This window comes from Furipterus horrens, unplaced genomic scaffold (genome assembly GCF_987537825.1).
Source record: "Furipterus horrens unplaced genomic scaffold, mFurHor1.1.pri manual_scaffold_7, whole genome shotgun sequence".
NCBI lineage: Eukaryota > Metazoa > Chordata > Mammalia > Chiroptera > Furipteridae > Furipterus > Furipterus horrens.
Window position 1 is genome coordinate 110055588 of NW_028327177.1, and position 18955 is coordinate 110074542.

Here is an 18955-nt window from a genome sequence, read left to right on the forward strand (position 1 = left end):
TGTACATGCATGTTATATAAAATATAAAATTGATATAGTGAAATGTAAGTTTCCTACATCTTTTCTCTCAGCTATCCAATTCTTTCAGTAGGTAATCACTCTTTTAAGCTTTTTTGGTGTGCTGTTCTTTAGATAACTTATGCATAGTGTATATACACATAAAGTCCCACTCTCACATAGCATAATTGGTTTTTATTTTTTTTGTATCTTTGCTTATCATTTAACAATATATTTGATATTGTGTATCTGTAGGTATAGAACTGCTTTATTCTTTTCCATGGCTCCTTAGTATTTCATTGTGTCAATATAATTTTTGTCTATTTGCATCTGATAGATGTTTAAATTGTTTCTAATCTTTTGCTATAGTTTTGACTAAGTTTTAAAGTGGCCAGATTTGGAGACAGAGAAAGGAAGATTGAGTTAAGCAAGGAAGATGTGTAGAGAGAATCTAGACAGAGCTAGAAGGAGGATGAAGGGACAGAAAAAGTTAAGGAGATAAGAATAAAGGATAGGTGTGAAATATCCCACATCTTCCCAAGGCAGATACTGAAACCCAAGACTCAACCTTTCTATTATTGTCTTGAAACCAGATTGAGTTCATGGTGATTAGCCATGTGATCTTGGGCAGGTTATCTATTCTTCCTGTGCCTCTATTTCCTCATGCAAACTGGGATAAATGGGATAATGACACCCCACCATGTGATAATTCATATAAAGCCGTTATATAGCATCCATCCACATCCACCCACATTGAGATAGCTTTCTGGTACCCCACCCACCAACTTTGCCCTTATTCAGCTTTTTTCAGCTCAGGTGTACTCCTCTCAGAACCCATCCAGGTTATGCTAAGAGCCTCACTTTTGTATCCTATACCTTTGTCTTACCTTTCACCCCATTCCTTTGAAATTTCTATATCTAATTATTTACTCCTATCTGAGGGTGGGGAACCATCTCTCATAATATCTTGTGTAATTTAGTTTCATACTGCAGCACCACTAAAATACTTGGCATAGTGCCTGGCATCTGGTAGGCACCTGATAATGTTTGAATTCAACTGGGGAAAGCCTTGGGCCTTAGAAACATTGAACCTAGAGAAACGGTCATCTTTCCACCCTTTCTCCAGCCATACAGTTTTCATTCTCAGAGGAATACAGTGGTTAAAAATCCATTTTCCTGAGTGTTTATATAAATAAATACATATATAACTATGTATATGTATTTATCTATACCCTCTTTCTCCCTTAAAAATAAAACAGTAGCATACTCTATTGTTTTGCATATTGTAGCCACCCCAACAAAGGAATGATGTTCAGTTCTAGGCATCATTAAATTCTTTTTCTTATTTTGAGATAATTATAGATTTATGTGTGCTTGTAAGATAATGCAGAAGAATTTTGGTTACTCTTTACTAATTTTTCCCCAGTGATGACATCTTGCATAACTATAGAACAATATCACAACCAGGAAATTGACTTTGATATAGTCCATCCACCTTATTTAGATTTCACCAGTTTTACATGCACTTATTTTTCATGTATTTAGTTCTACGCAATTTTACCATGTTTAGATTTGTGTGATCACCACCACAATGAAAATACAACTTACATCACAAGAATTGCGCGTGTTACATTTTTATAGCCCCAGCCACCTTCCTCCCTCCTACCCTTTGTAACCCTCTGGGTGGAACAGCAAATGAGTGTTTCTCTTTCTCTCTCTTAAATCAATAAATGAAAAACGTTTAAAAAGAATACTATGTGAATGGAACCATCTAGTATGTAACCTTTGAGGTTTTTTTGTTTTCTTTGCTACTTTACTTTAATCTGAAACAATTCCTTTGCCTTGTTTTGATCTTTAGTAACTGATATAATTGGAAAGTACAGTTTATTTTGTGGAATGTTCCTCAATTTGGGATTGTCTATTCTTCATGATTAGACACAGGTTATGCATTTTTGGCAGGAGCACTACAGAAGTGATGTGTGTTCTTCAGCATACACAAGATGGCAACTCATGCCATTATTGGTCATTTTAACTTTGCCCACTTGGTTAAAGTGATGTCAGTTTGATTTCTCCATTTAAAATTATTAATTTTTGCTTTTGTCATTGAAAAGTGCTTTTTTAAGAAGATATTTTGAGTAAGTAAAGAGCCCATTCCTTATCAAACTGTTATCAATTTTAGAATAGTTTTAGATTTACAGATGAATTACCAAGATAGTCTAGAGTTCCCATATACTCTGCATGTAGTTTCTCCTATTATTAACATTGATATGATATGTTTGTTACATTTAGTGAACCAATGTTGATGAATTATTTTTAAGTAAAGCTCACACTTCATTCAAATTTCTTTAGTTTTTACTGAATGTGTTTTTTTCTTGTCTAGGATCCCATCCAGGATACTACATTGCAGTTAATTGTCATATTTCTTTAGAATTCCTCTTAGTTTTTTCTTAAAGTTCCTCTTAGCCTCTTAGTTTCTCAGTTAGTCTTTGTTTTGAAGATCTTGACAGCCCTGAGGATCACTGACCAGGTACTTTGCCCAATATCTTTCAATTGGATTTTTCTGATGATTTAAAAAAATGATTAGACTGGAGTTATGGATTTTTGGGAGGAAGACCACACAGTAAAAGCACTATTTCATCACATCATATCAAGGTACTTATTATTAATATGACTGGTCACTGTTGATGCTGCCTCTGATCACCTGGCTGACGTAGTGTTTGCCAGATTTCTCCATTATAAAGTTACTACCTCTCTCACCCCCCTTTTCATGTTATACTCTGAAAGGAAGGCACTATGTGTACTCCATACTTAAAGAGTGGGAAGTTATACTCCACCTCCTTGAGGGAGAGTATTTACATAAATTGCTTGTAATTCTTCTGAATGGTGGATTCATCTTCTCTATAGTCTGCCAGTTTGTCTGTCTGTCTCTTTGTTTATATTAGTATAGATTCATGAATATTTATTTTATTTAGATTATAATCCAATACTACTTTTTTCATTTGGCTCCTGTGTCTTTGACATACCCCATCATTGTGGGTTCTTTCTTTCTCTTTTTCTTTCTCTCTTTTCTTTCTTTCTCTCCTTCATCCTTCCTTCCTTCATTTCTTCTTTCCTTCCTTAATATTTTCTTACTTCTTGTTATGAAAAAATATTCAGGATTTACCTTGTTTCCTGCCTCAGTCCTAGGATCAGTCATTTCTCCAAGGAGCCCTGGTTCTTTTTATTGGAGGATGGGAACTAAGATGTGGGCATTAGGTATGCTTATTACTACTGGAATATCTTTGCTTCTAGGCCTTTGTGGCTGACAGAACAAGGAAATAGGGGAATATGTTCAACTGTGAATATACATATGCGTATAAATATTTCTGTATTTAAGCATTTCTATTCATGAGTTTTTACAGATATTTTCAACTCTAATCCATTCTAGCCTCCTTTTGTTGCTTAACTGTCCTGCTTCAACAGTGAGAAAACTGGCTTTTGATTTTCTTAACACTGGCTTTCACAGAACAGAAGTTTTGAAAATAAAATCCGACTTACCCTTGTCTCCCTGTGGATTTCGCTTTTGGTGTTGTCTATAAACCTCATAGCCAAGCCAAGGTCACCTAGATTTTCTCAGAGGAGTTCTACAGTTTTGCATTTTACATCAGGGATAGTTTTTTGAGCTTTTAACTGAGAGAATTTTGATTGTTTCAATAAGTAATATGTTTTGACTATTTTCCCCCCTTTAATTTCTTATATATGACATAGATACCAATCATAAGTTTCATACTTAGAAAAAGAAATGATGAAGTGAAATTTTAGAACTTCCTGAGGGGTAAATAAAAAGTTCTAATACTGTCAGAATTGAAATACCATGTCATAGAGAAAATAAATTCATCTTTTTCCAGCCCTTAATCTGATTGAGGGTACAAGACATATACAATAAAATAATTAGCAGTATAAAACAACATATAATGTAATGCTTAATTATGTTTTAAAAACTTTAAAATTGTGAGGAGACCAAGATTAGTGTCAGCTGGACTAGTAATACACACTTGAATTAGGCTTTGAAGGACTTGGTGATAAAACTTTCTCATTTGAGAGACAAAATCTAGAGGTAGGCAGTAAGGGAGCTACTGGGGAGAGATGAATGGAGATAGTCTTGGCTGAGGGAAGAAGAAAAGAATAAGAAGAAAGGGAGAAGGAACAAGTGAGGTGTGTGTTTTTGGAGCCAGAGGTAAAAGATTCAGTTAGTAGGAAGGGATTGAGAATGCTAGCAGGTGAGGTAAGTAGAGGAATTAGATGCTTCAAGATGCATCTAATTGTTGTTTTTTTTTTATCAGGTAAAAGGTAATACATTCCCATGATTCAAAATTCAAAAGTAGCTGCAGAACATTACATTATGTGGATGTACCATATGTACCTAACCAGTCCCCTGTTGATGGACTTTGAGTTTACAGTCTTTTGCCATTACAAGTACTGAAAAAAAAAAATTTAGATTTTACTTTGAAACATTTGATTCAGATTCTGTATCATCCAAAATATGGATTATGACCAGTGAAATAAACAATGAAGGTAAATTGACATACTGCAATAAATGACTCACATTCATAATAAGTAGTTAACACATCTATATGTATGCATATAATTTATGTATTAGAGGACACTTCCACAAAGCTGTAGGAGCTGTGGAATGCTTGTGCATACTATAAAGCTTAAAAATACAGAAGTTTATTGTAAAGCGTAAGCATTTAGTTATCTTTCTACAGATGCCTGTGATGTCCCAGTTTCTTGTGTTTTGACGATGGTGTTCAACATAAACCATGTGCAGTTGTCACCTCTGGCCAGTCAGCTTGTTTTCCTGGTTTACTGGTTCCCTGAAATTCAGGGCCTCCCTTTTTTTTCAGACCCAGCCTTGACCAGATGGGGTGTCAACTCAGTCATTCCTGGGACTCCTTTCTGGTGAGCATGTTTAGTTATTATGTGGCTGAGTAACTAACAGTGATAGTTCTCTGTAATGTTTCAAGTCTGAAAAAAAAAATCACTGAAGATTTTATAGAAAAACCACTGACGTGTTTATAATTGTGTGTTAACATAACATTCTCTTAATCTGTACAGAAACTGTTGCTCTGCTGATCTAATTAAGGAAATCCTAATTTGTGTGTGTGTATGGAAGAATCCTTTTAAAATGGGAAGTGGACTTTCTTTTTCTTTTTTCTTCTTTGTTAAAGATTCTATTCATTTACTTTTAGAGAGGGAAAGACAGGGAGAAAGAGAAGGAGAGAAACATCAATGTGCGAGAGGAACATTGATTGATTATCAGTTCGCACGCTGCCAACTGGGAACCAAGCCCACAACCCAGGCATGCACCCCAACTGGGAACGGAACCAGCAACTCTTCTGTTTGCAGGCTGGTGCTCAGTCCACTGAGCCACACCAGCCAGGGCAGAAGTGGACTTTCTAATGCTAATTTTTACACTTGAGTTTTAAAGGCTGCTATCACTGTGCCTAAGAAAAAGATTACAGAAATTAAGAATTCTTAAGGAGTTGTGTGTTTTGCATTTATTGACCAGATTTTAGCTTATTTTGTAGGGATGTTCTTAACAGATAGTGAGAATATCAAATGAGAATAATAAACATAATCTAAAGGTCACAGAAGGCTTTTTGAATAGGTAGCATGAGAAATGAACAAAATTGAGAATATAGTGAAATTTTATTTTATTTTAAGATTTTATTTGTTTACTTTTAGAGAGAGGGTAAGGGAGGGAGAAAGAGAGGGAGAGAAACATTGATGTGTGAGAGATAAATTGATTGGTTGCCTCTTGACACCCCCAACTGGGAGACCTGGCCCACAACTCAGGCATGTTCCCTGATTGGGAATTGAATTGGCAACTGTTTGATTTGCAGACCAGCACTCAATCCACTGAGGTACATCAGCCAGGGTGAAAATATAGTGAACTTTTAGTGAACATAATGGATAATAGTTTCTCTCCCTTTCACAAGAAAATCCCGTTTTCTTTTTTCAAGAGATTTTATTAATTTATTTTTAGAGAGAGGGGAAGGGAGGGAGAAAGAGGAAGAGAAACATCAATGTGTGGTTGTCTCTCGTACGTCCCCAACCTGGGACCTGACCTGCAACCCAGGCTTGTGCCCTGACTGGAAATCGAACCAGAGAGCCTTTCTTTCGCAGGTCAGCATCCAATCCACTGAGCCATGCCAGCCAGTGTGAAAATCCTCTTTTCTAAACCATGACATGATTATGGTTCTGTGAACCTTGTTCTAAGGATATGCCAAAGTGAATGTCTTTCTATGGTGCTGTATTTACAAGTTGTGCTGTCAGTGAAAAATATGTTGTGATTTTAACCACTAAAAGTTTAAGTGATCCTTTATAAAACATAATAGGAGCTAGGAAATTATTTTAATGGCTATCATTCCCAAAAATATTCACACGGCTTTTTTCTTTAAGAGGTCAGGTTATTTCTGTTCCTATTTCCCTATCTAGAAAATCTGTCAACAGTATTAACCTGTATGTTGTAGTTATTTAATAGTAATTAAATGTTCTGCCAATACAATGTGGAATTTTAGTGCACTGGCTTTGGTCAAAATTCAGACCTTTGGAATGTCAGATTTGTTCTGCCATGGGGTTGGGACTATCCCGGGCAACATAGATGTCCTGAAAATTGTATCAGAGAGCCTCTGCATTTTAGAACTTCACTTTACAACTGAGAGTGGAGACCTAGAGAAGGCAGCCATCTGGGGTGTGCAGGCTGTAGTGGCTCCCTTTGAATCCCAGGCAACTTTAGCTCTGTATTCAGTTATGCCTTCACTTCTAAGAATTGTTCCAAGAGCTTTTCTTACCTACTCTTGGTGAGTGTGCCATTCTACCCCAACCTATCCCAGGCCTTACTGCAAAAGTATATATTTCTTTTCCCGTGGCACACATACCTCTTCAGATATCCAGTTAACCAGCAAACCTAGACATATTGCTTGAACGTCAAGACACTGGACTAGGTGTAAGAGACAAATATGTGTCCTATCTTCAATAATGTTATGATGTTGGTGTTTAATTGGATTGGGAGGGTAATGTTCATTCATAGAAATAAAAGGCATTGTTTGAAAAACAAGGCAAATAAAGGCAGGAAAATATTTTTAATATTCTAGTACAATTCACAAAATTTCAAGAAATTCATAAGCTGAGAATACCTGTTTGATTCTAGTTATTAGTCACTGGCACTCTCCCTACCTTGATACCAACTCTCCCTCTCCCCACCCAGCCATTTTTTTTTCCAAACACTGGTGTAATTGTCTTGTTGCAGAGGTGGATACTTTTATTTAGTCAGAAGACTGGAGCTGTGGGTGTTTGTTTACAGTCTAAGATTTTTTAAGGATCTGCTTTCCGTGTTCCCTCAGGGCTGAACTTTGAAAAGGTCTAATCTAGTGTGGTTAAGCCAGGTCTGAATGTATTCTTTATTCTACTTTTGGCATTACTACCAATTTATCATAAGATTTTCTTTTATACATTTCTATTAGCTAAAGAATTGACTGTGGGTTAATTGATTCATTTACATATACCTTTCTATATTAGGGTGTGTGAACATTTCCCAATACTTACTATTTTATCCATGGAACATTTATTGAGAGGATATATGCTGTATGCTTTGTGAGGTACAGGGATGCAAAGTTGAAGAAAGCTTATGGCTCATCGCTTTCAGAAACTTTAAGAGAGACTAACAGGTAGCTCACATACTGTGTGAAGGTAAATCCAAATGATAGAGCATATCCAGAGCATTGTGGGAGCAAAGAATGAAGCATTGGTTCTCACAGTATGTTCTGGAGATTCCTGGAGGTCCTTGAGCTCTTTGTCAGACATCTGCAAGGTCAAAACTATTTTCATAACATCACACATTATTTGCCCTTTTTTGCTTATAAATATATGATGGAGTTGTTCAGAGGCAGTATATAACTTGTGATCATCACAATAGATTGAATATAGAAACAGATGAGGATTTGTTGTCTTCTGTTAAGCTTGACATTAAGGAGATTTGCAGAAATGTAAAATAGTATCACTTTTGTCACCGAAGGTTTTGTTTTGAAAAATATAGTTTTGAAAACTAAAAGTATGCTTAAAAATAAAATGAGTTAAATACTTAGTAGGCTTGTTTTCTACATGAATGAATGAATGAATGAACGGATGAATAAATAAATAAATAAATTCAATTGAGAGGGGAAGGGAGGGAGAAAGAGAGGGCGACAAACATTGATTGGTTGCCTCTCACATGCACCCCAACTGAGGACCACCCATAAACCAGAGATGGGCCCTGACTGGGAATTGAATCTCTGACTTTTTGTTTTTCAGGACAATGTTCAACCATCTGAGCCATGCTGGTCAGGCACATAAATAAATATTTTTAAATATATAGTTTTAATTGCAAATTTAGTAGATATTAATAGATATAACCTACATAGATAAGAGCTTTTGAGTCTTCAATAATTTTTAAGAGTGTGGAGGGGTCCTGAAACCAGAAAGGTTGAGAACCACTGGAATAGAAATTCCAAACTGTATCTTGGGAGAGAGGTGGTCTAGGAAGTATTCTTGTATGAGATGATACCAGGGCTTAATCACAGGTGTTTAAATAACTGTCAGCTGGAATGTAAAGTGGAAGGTAATTACAGAAGATAATAAGTAGGAAGAAGTAGATCACAGGAGGCCTTGTATGCCTGACTGGGAAGTTTGGTCCAGCTCTTATAGTTAGAATCAACAAGGTTCTAAAATGGGTAATTTCTACCCTTATGAAGTACTGTTGGAAGCTATTTTACTATATAAGTACGTATTTTTAAATATAAAGAGGTTAGAAGATTGTGTTTCTGATTTTGTGTGATTTGTTAAATTGGCAGTCAGCCTTTTGTATATTAAAGGGCATTCTGTACAGTACTGTTTTAGCATTGACAACATGAGTGATCTGTGACTTCAAGTCCTCATACTACCTAAATGAAGTTATTGTATTTCCTGTAAAATGTAGATTTCAAGTAACCACTTGTCATTGATATCAAATTATTGTAAATTGTTCTTAATGTGCTGGTGATGGTTATAAGCTGATACTAACAGAGACTTTCTTCTGAACGTGGAAGTTAGGTTGATAGTTAAATGCAGACCCTAATATTCAAATAGAGGGCCAGTGAGAAAATGTTAGTAATGCATATATCAAATAAGGCATATATATAAATATAAAGAACATTTACAAGTTAATAATAAAGATTTCAATAATCCAGTTTAAAAATTGGCAGTGTATTTAAATAAACATTCTCCAAGGAAGATATACAAATAAATAATCATATGATCAATTGCTCAACATCATTAATCATTAGGGAAATGCATATCAAAACCATAATGAGATACCACTTCATATCACTAGGATGGCTATAACCAAAAGATGGACAATAAGAAGTTTTGCATGTTGGGTTGGAAGCCTCATATATTGCTAGTTGTATTGTAAAATAGCATAGCTTACTTTGGAAAAGCAGTCTGTCAAGTCCTCAAAAAGTTAAACATAGAGTTACCATATGACCTAGCAATTCCACTCCTGGGTATATATACCCAAGAGAATTGAAACACATGTCCATACAAGAAAATGATACATGAATGTTCAAAGCAGCATTTACTTATAATAGTCCAAAAGTGTAAACATCACAAATGTCCATCAACTGGTAAATGGATAAAAAAATTCAGTTCATTCATACAATGGAATAATTTTAAGCCTTAAAAATGAATGCAGTTCTTGTACATGCTACAACATGAAAGGATGAGCTTGAAAATATTATGCTAAATGAAATAGGCTAGTCACAGAAGATGATGTATTATGATTCCATTTATAAAAATGTCCAGAATAGACAATTCCATGGAAAATTATTTGAAGTAATTTTAGACTTACAGAAAAGTTTAAAAAATAATACTTAAAGTTGTATGGATTAAAAACTGTTCTCAAGACTTTCCTTATTTCCCAGCGGAAGACAAACATGTAAATAATAAACCAGAATTGTAATTACTAATACTTATTATGAAGATGATAAAGTGATAGAGAATGTCAATGTATAAACTTCCAAGCCTGTAGAGAATTTTTATAAAACTTTATTTGAGCACTGACTGGTGTGGCTCAGTGGGTTGGGCATCATCCTGCAAAACAGAAAGTCGAGGGTTTGATTCTCAGTCAGGGCACACCCCTGGGTTGCTGGCTGGTCCTGGTTAGGAGGATGTGCAGCTAATCAATGTATCTCGCCCTCTGTTTCTTCCTCCCTTCCCCCTTCTCTAAAAATAAATAAATAAAAATAAATAAAAAACTTATTTGAGCCAGACAGAGGATCCTCCTGGAAGCAAGATCTCAATAGACTGAGAAAACTGCTTTTAGAATGAGTTTGCAGCTTCTCTTATGCATTTGGAATTAAAGAGGGAAGGAAGGAAGATTACTGGAAGGTGGGAGAAAGCAAGGTAGAAGTTGAATTACGGGATAGTTAACAGGATTATAAGATTATATACTCTCAAGAGTGATTTTTTTTGCTTCTAAGGGGTCTGGAAAGAGGCATTTCGGAGGTATGTTAATCTAGATATACAGAAGAAATGGACAGGACTTGCTTAAAGCAAAGATAAACTGTTTACTAACGAAGTTATATGCCTTCAGCATGACTACACATGTTAGGAATTTATGATTAGATCAGTCTGTGTTACTTTCTGTAGAACACCCCCCCCCCCTTTTTTTTTGTCCTCAAGAATGATCCAAGTTACTATCTCATCTGTAGTGATACACAGCAACCCTTTTAAAAGAAGTTACTTTTGAGTTGAGACTTGAATGTTAGAAGGTGGCTGATGAGCCCTGGCCAGTATGGCCAAAAGGTTTTGGGTTCGATACTGGGTCAGGGCACATGCCTAGGTTGCAGGTTTGGTCCTTAGTCTGGGTGCGTATTACAGGCAACCCAATTGATGTTTCTCTCTCATGTTGATGTTTATCTTCTCTTTCTCCCTCCCTTTCCCTCTCTCTAAGTAAATAAATATATATTTAAAAAAAAAGAAAAAAGAAGGTGGCTGATGACCTGGAGCAGAACATTCCAAGCTCAAAGAACAGCAAGTACAGAAGCCTTAAGGTAGGAACAAAGTGTGTGATGAATGGATAGCAAAACTAGTATGGCTAGAGAGTAGTGAATGAGGAAGAGAGTGGAAAGTAGGTCAGAGTTAGACAGATTCCAGATCACATAGGGTCTTCATAGGTCATAGTTGAAACTCAGAGTGGAAAGCTTTCCAAAGGTCTTAAGCAAGGAATTGGAGTGATCTGATTTTTGCTGTACAGGGTACATTCTGGTCCCTCTGGCACAGAAGAATTGTAGAGATGCTAGACTGGAGGCAGTAAAGCTGATTAGGATGGCGTTGGAGCGAAGCAGTCAAGAAATGCTGGTAATGGCTTAGACTGAGGTTGGCAGGGACAGTGGGAGTGTTGGGTGAGTTTGGTATGTTTTGGACGTAGAGCCAGTTTTTTGTTTGTTTTTGGCTGAGATGGTGTTTGAGAGGGAACAGGACAGGAGGATATCAATAGCTTACATTGTAGCATTGTAAAAATATTGGAAACAGTCTTAAGTACCCATAAGCTATGGTACATCTACCAATGAAGTACAGTGCAGAGATAAAATAATAATGAAAATCTCTATGAACTGATATACAGTGTAATTTCCAGAACATAGTGTTAATGAGACATCGTTTTTTCATTCAGTAATAAATTTTGTTTTCTCTGATTGATTTAAAATCTTTTCATCTTGCTTGATTTTTTGCCCTGCAGATACAAGAAATTTATAGTTTTTCTCCTAAAAAAAATGCAATGATGTTCTTTCTATAAATTTCCCTCTCGGATTTTCTTGTTAGCCTGCTTTAAGGAAATCCACATATTCAATGTAGTTGCTCACAGTTTGACCCATACCAAATGGTTGTTTAACAAAATATCTGAGCAACAAATTGAGCTAATCCTTCTGGAGAAAGGATGATTGAAGTAGTTGAAGAGAAGACCACACAGGCTGAATTCCCCAGTCCGGACTGAGGGGAGAACAACTGATAAGTGGACAACACTGGTCCTAAACCATTGCTTCTGCCTGCCACTGCCACAAATACGATAGGATTGCCATCCCCTTTATACTTAGCTTTAATCCTCAGAATTTCATATGGTCCTTTATGGGCAGATGTTACCTGAAGTTCACATGGATGCCAGAATTTCTACAAGCTTGATTTTTTTCACAGTGACAAAGATCAGAAGTTGATCCCTTCAAATACTATAGCCCTGCACTGACTTCCTGGTTTCAGAAGCAACCCTACTTTTTCAACAACCCACTCAAAATTTTGCTTTACTGTCTAGAGCCCTTTAGGAGTTACTTCCTTAAGGTCACAATATGACTGATTATCTTTCTGTCTGCTTTGATCTCTTGATACCCAGAATCTCCAGGAATCATCAATAACATAAGCAAGAATAATGTATTTGGTGGTGACATCAACACCGAATTCAGTCTCCATATCAACCAGGGTACAGTCCCGAGGCAACCAGGATTTCTCCAATATCTCAAAAATAGCCTGTGTTGCATGACTCATGATATCCACAAGCCCAGCAAAGCAAAATTTTGTAGCAATGAGCTGTTCCTCAGACCACTGTGGATCATTATTGACATAATCTTTAAAAAACATCACTTTAGGAGGGTAAAATTTATACCCTTCCTTGACAACAGTATTCTTTTGAGGAAAGAAACAGTTGCTGCTTTTCCACAAACCCATTCATTTGGAATCATTTTACACTTAGGTGCAATAAAAGCTGTCACCCCACATTTTTTGGTGAAACATTTGTGATACCTGCCTCCTATAACAACTGAAAAATACAACTAGTAATTTTATTTGAGGTTGTAGCTTTTCCTTCCAGGAGATTCTTTCTGGCTGCATTTGCTGTTATAATCTGGCCTTGTACTGCAGGAGAACTTTTCCTGGACTATCTAACAATTCATAGACTTCATTTGTTTTACACTCATAGACTTTTTTTTTTTTTAACCAGTGTTCAGTACCTCAGCTGTTGCCATTATCCTGGGTGGGCTAGGGGCAGTGACTGAACTTGGAAGACATAGGACTTTGGAAGAGACATAGGACTTTGGAAAAGAGGAGTCGAGAAATATATTATTGAGTACAAAAGAGTAACTACAGTGTACTGCTTTCTAGGTAAGAAAAGAAGAAAACCAAGAATATAGATCTGTATTTGCACATTTGTGCAAAAACATACACAGGAAGGATAACCAGAAATCAATGATACTGGTTTCCCTACAGGATTTGGACGGCAGCAATGCATAAATTCAGAGGATAGAAATGAAATAGTACGGATGGAGAGAGGGATGCTTTTCTGAGCATATCTTTATGTATAGGTCTACTTTCAGAACCATATTAATATTTCACATAATCATAAACAAATATATAAAATTTATCAAGATAGGGAGAAAAAACCTCAAGTGAAATATAGGCAAAAATGGATCTAGGCAACTTGAACCTGAGTCTTGGATTTTCACATTTCTCCCGAACAGCACAGCTTGTGCCCTAGCTTCTTCACAAACTACTGGACCCAGGGCTCCATGCAATCGTCCTGTACCGGGTCCAGCTGGTCAGCATTGTGACCAGTGTCTATGCAGGTGCAGGGGACTTAGCTCTTCAATCCTGGTGTCCCACTCCACCAGCATGAGGGGCAGTTGGGCATCTATTGGGGATCTGGGGGCCTGGCTGCAGGGATGGTCAGTGGTCTGGCAGGCATAAGTGACATCCAAAACAAGAAGACTCTGCAATGCCTGAATGAATGACTGGCCTCCTACCTGTTGTGGGTGAGAAGCCTGTGGAGGCTGATAATCAGAGACTGGAGAGCAAAATCTGGGAATACCTGTAGAAGAACAGACCCCAGGTCTGAGACTGGGGGCATTATTTCAAGATCACTGAGGACCTGAGGGCTCAGATCGTTGCCAAGTTTGTGGACAATACCTGCATCGTTCTGCAGATTGACAATGCCCATCTTGCTGCTGATTACTTCAGAGTCAAGTATGAGATGGAGATGGCTCTAAAAGGTCATTGATGACACCAATATCACTTGGCCGCAGCTGGAGACAGACTGATGCTCTCAAGGAGGAGCTGCTCTTCGTGAAGAAGAAACACGAAGAGGAAGTAAATGGTCTACAAAACCAGATTGTCAACTCTGGGTTGACTGTGGAGTTGGATGCCCCCAAATCTCAGGACCTCAGCAAGATCATGGCAGAAATCTGAGCCCATTGTGACGAGCTGGCTTGGAAGAGGAGCTAGACAAGTACTGGTCCCAGCAGATTGAGGAGAGCACCACAGTGGTCACCTCGCAGACCGCTGAGATAGGAGCTGCTGAGATGACACTCACAGAGCTGAGAAGTATGGTCCAGCCCTTGGAGATCAACCTGGGCTCTATGCTATGCTGTGCAGATGGAGCAGCTCAGTGGGATCCTGCTGCACCTGGAGTCAGAGCTGGCCCAGACCCAGCAGAGGGGCAGCACCAGGCCCAGGAGTAAGAGGCCCTGCTGAATCAAGGCCAAGCTGGAGGCTGAGATTGCCACCTTCCACCACCTACTGGAAGAAAGAGAGAACTTTGATCTTGTTGGTGCCCTGGACTGTGGACACTCCATACAAACCATCCAAAAGACCACCACCTGTAGGATTGTGGGTGACAGAGTTGTGTCTGAGGTCAACAACACCAAAGTTTTGAGGTGGTAAAGGCAGCAGAAGTGGGGCACCCCTTGGCAGGGCAGAAGGCCAATAAAAAGTTCAGAGATTAAAAAAAAGGGGGGGGGGCCTAATTCGATTTCCTAAGAATAACAATGAAGTTGAAAGGGGGAATTTAAAAATCTAAACCGATTACACAGAGTTTTGACTATAAACCTAGGCTGAAACAAAAACTTTATGAACTGTCAACTGATGGTCATTGGTATAGATTCAGCACCAACAACAATAACGAATTTGGGGTGTGGTGAAGAAGGAAACTTTACTCAGCTCAACTGTGATACAGCATGACTGCGAGGCAACCCTGGGGCCAGTCCCTTCTCTGGCTAGACAGCTCTGTTCTTGAGAAATGTTCTGTGTTACAGCTTGGATGTTGGGGAAACTCAGTCTTCAGTCTTTGGTGGAAAAAGAACAGTACATTTTCTGAACCAGAGAGGAACTGCCTTTATAGACAGAAGTCTCCACCCCTGGTTCCTGATTTGTCTGCCCTCTTAAAAATGAGGACTCCAAATCCTCACACTTTGATCAGTCCAAAAAGTACTGCCCTGATTGGCCAGAATGGAGCCCATATATAAGTATATAATTATGGAATAAATCCAGATATGATAGTGCTATTCAAAGGCTATATATCTTTGTCATTTTGAGATGTTGCCAAATTGCTCTTAAGTTTGGACCTATGCTCCCCTACTAATAATAAGGGATAATGTATATTTCTCTCCCAACCCCAGCTTTGAGATTTAGTTGACATATATAACATTATATAAGTTTAAAGTGTCCAATGTGATGATTTGATACATGTATATATTGCAAAATATTTACCACAAGAAGGTTAATATGTCCTTCGTGTAGTTCACATAATTACCATCGTGGTAGTGTTATGGTCGATAGGTATGTATATTTCTTCACAGCCTGGCCTATGAAGTATCATGGCTTATAGAGATTTTTTGCCAAGTGGACATGTTGAAATGGTGACTCATTGTAGGTTTTTATTTTAATTTTTTATTAAAAAAAAAAGATTTTTATTTATGAAGGGAAGGGAGGGAGAAAGAGCGAGAGAAAAATCAATCTGAGATGAGAGAGAAACATTTACTTGTTGCCTCCCGCACATGCCCAGACCAGGGACCGAACCTGCAACCCAGGCATGTCCTGACTGGGAATCAAACTAGCAATCCTTTGTGGGATGTTGTCCAGCCAACTGAACCACACCAATCAGGGCTCATAGTTTTCTTTTTTAAAGATTTTAGAGAGAGGGGAAGGGAGGGAGAAAGGGAGAGAAACATCAATGCGTGGTTGCCTCTCACGCATCCCCAGCTGGGGACCTGGCCTGCAACCGGGTATGTGCCCTGACTGGGAATAGAACCGGTGACCCTTTGGTTTGCAGGCCTGTGCTCAGTCCACTGAGTCACACCACTCAGGGCTCACTGTAGTTTTAATTAGCATTTTTCTGATTAGTGAGGTTAAGAGTCTATTCATATTTTAAAGACTTTCTTCTCTTTGACTGTTCATGAAGTTTTCAAGCAGAAATGAAGTTATCTTTATATTTTATTTTTTTCTAATTCAAGTATAACATGAACAGAAGACTGCGTAAGTCTTGATGTAATGAGATGGATTTTTGTTAAGCCTCAACACTCATTCTGGGTGCTTTGGTAATTTTTACCAGAAGGTGTCAACAAAAATTTATTCTTACCTCAAATGGTCCTTTCAAGGTTTGAACTGAACTACTACTGAGTTGTAGTTGTCTTATTAGGCCATCAAGAAAAAGAATTAAGTTCACATGTGTAGGCAGTGACCTTGTAGATTATACCTGTTGTCTGATAGCGACTCTAAGATGCATTTCTATATCAGATGTTAAAATGTGGAAAAAAACTCCATCTTAAAATTGATGTAATATAAACTACATGATTGAGGCATAGTGTTTTTTTTATTTTGTTTTTGTAGAAAAGTACTTTTACTTGAACAGGGACCAGAGATAGAACTTATGTAAGCGTTTGGTTTGGTCTTGGGCAATTCTCAGTTTGAGCTTTTGAAATTCTTCCCCTGCCTCCATTCCTTTAAAGTTTAGTGGCTATTTATTGTTTGTCTAGAACTTTTTTCTTCTAGTAAATTGTTCCCCTCCACCCACAATGAAGTGTGAGAGTGGATCTTCATATATTAGGTCATTAATAACATTGTTTATACCTAAAGCATTATTAGGAACTTCAGGAATGATTTTTTTAAAAAATCTGGTGAAATCAGAGCAATTTTGTTGACTGTTCAAGAACAGTAAACAATATATAATAAATGCAATATTCATTGTTAGCTGATACTGTGTCAAATCTTTTTTCCCCCTGCAATTAAAATATTGCCTTTTCTTTTTCTCTTTTTAAATAGACTATTTTTTAGAGCAGTTTTAGGTTAACAGCAAAATTGAGCAGGAAGTACCGAGTTCCCATATATCTCTGCCCCCACAAACATAGCCTCCTCCACTGTCAACATCCTGTACCAGCAAATTGGTTAATTTTGTGACTGACTCCCTTACTTTTGGGAAAGGAAGCAGTTTGATATGGTTTGACAGCCAGGGCTGTCTCTTCTTTTACATGTAAACTGTTCTAACTAGATACTTGAGCTTTTTTTTTTTTTTTTTTTTTTTTTGTCCATTGGGGTGTTTTATTTGCACATATGTATTACATCCCTAGAAAAAGAATCCCAGGATTTTCCCTCCTGTGTGTTTTCGTCTTGCTTCTTCATGGTCCATGATGCCCGCTGAGGTTGTCAGTACAATGAAACCAAACTGACGGGATGGAAGCAGGTTGTTTTGCCATTTTTCCAGATCTTTGAGTTGCACATCAAATCTGGGGCTGATTACTCCACACTTGTTCAACCTGCCTGTGAGGTTCACAACAATTTTCCCAGCTCTGTGGTCATCAATCATTTCAAATTCGCCAATGTAGCCATGCTTCATCATCACAGTTAGAAACCTGACAATGACTTTGGAGCACGGCCTGATAAGAACCTGGCGCTTGCCTCTCTTTTCAGCATTGTTGATACTCTTGAGAGCATCGGCCAGGACATTCATGCGCACCATTATGGCGGCACAGAAAGATGGCGGAAAGAGGACGGAAGGGGCGAGCCCACGGAGTTATGGGGACACTTGAACTTTTTAATTAAAATTTTTGACTTGGGCTTTGGCTGGTGTGACTCAATGGATTGAGGACCGGCCTGCGAACCACAACATTGCGGGTTTTATTCCCAGTCAGGGCACATACCTGGGTTGTGGACCAGGTCCATGGCTGGGGGCATTCCAGGGGCAATCAATGCATCTCTCACACATTGTTGTTTCTCTTCTTCTCTTTCTTCCTCTCTTTCCCTCTCTCTAAAAGTAAATAAGTAAAATTCTAAAAAAAATAAAAATTTCTGACTTGGAGTACTACTGATAAATGTAAATAATTCCAAACTTGGTATGTAGTACAGACTCCAGTCCAATTTGAGTGAGCTTGACCAGAAATGAATCAAATGATATTGATTAGGATGCAGCTATCATAAAGGTTATAAAATCCTATAAAATGTTATGAGTGGAGAATGGGACATAACAACTGAGAGGAGGGGGCTGTGAGCTAGCTCACTGATCCTTGGAAACCACCCATGATTTAGAACTCAAATGGAAAGGCAAAGCCATAAAACTTTATGAAGACTATAGGATTTTCTCAAGAAGACAGAACTGTCAACTAAAAAAATGATAGTTTTGATTACATTAAAATTAATGTTCATCTACAGATACCATACATTCAGTGAAAAGACAAATCACAAACTTGGAAAAACAGTAAATACTAAATATAATAAAGAATTATACCCTGAACAGCGCTGCTTTATAGATATACAATCTGTGCACTCACAGGACCTCATGCTTATTTTAAGGCTAAGCTGTCACTCTTGAAATTCAAAATTTTTGAATAAGCAGCCCTGCATTTTATTTATTTATTTATTTATCACAATCTTAACCCTTTTTAGATTTTTATTTTTACTTTTTAAGTATATTTTATTGATTATGCTATTACATTTGTCCCATTTTTTTTCTCCTTTACCCCCCTCTGCCCAGTACCTCCCTTCCCTCTAGCAGTGCTCACCTTCCTTAGTTCATGTCCATGAGTCATGCATATTAATTCTTTGGCTTCTCCGTTTACTTTACTGTTCTTAACACATTGCATGCTGGGGT

The 18955-nt window shown here is 37.7% G+C and overlaps 1 protein-coding gene and 2 pseudogenes across 1 annotated transcript in view; 1 reads left to right on the forward strand and 2 right to left on the reverse strand.

Annotated features, from left to right (window-relative positions):
- Nucleotides 1-4885: 4885 nt before the first annotated feature.
- PIK3CB (phosphatidylinositol-4,5-bisphosphate 3-kinase catalytic subunit beta) overlaps nt 4886-18955 on the forward strand; it is a 154995-nt gene continuing 140925 nt past the window's right edge. Inside the window, exons 1-2 of the mRNA XM_090284267.1 lie at nt 4886-4938; nt 11009-11108. The gene's annotated coding sequence lies outside the window, so the exon portion shown is untranslated. The remainder of the gene's footprint in view (nt 4939-11008; nt 11109-18955) is intronic.
- On the reverse strand, nt 11846-13100 carry LOC150005046 (bifunctional phosphoribosylaminoimidazole carboxylase/phosphoribosylaminoimidazole succinocarboxamide synthetase pseudogene; annotated as a pseudogene).
- LOC150005047 (small ribosomal subunit protein uS8 pseudogene) lies at nt 17408-17874 on the reverse strand (annotated as a pseudogene).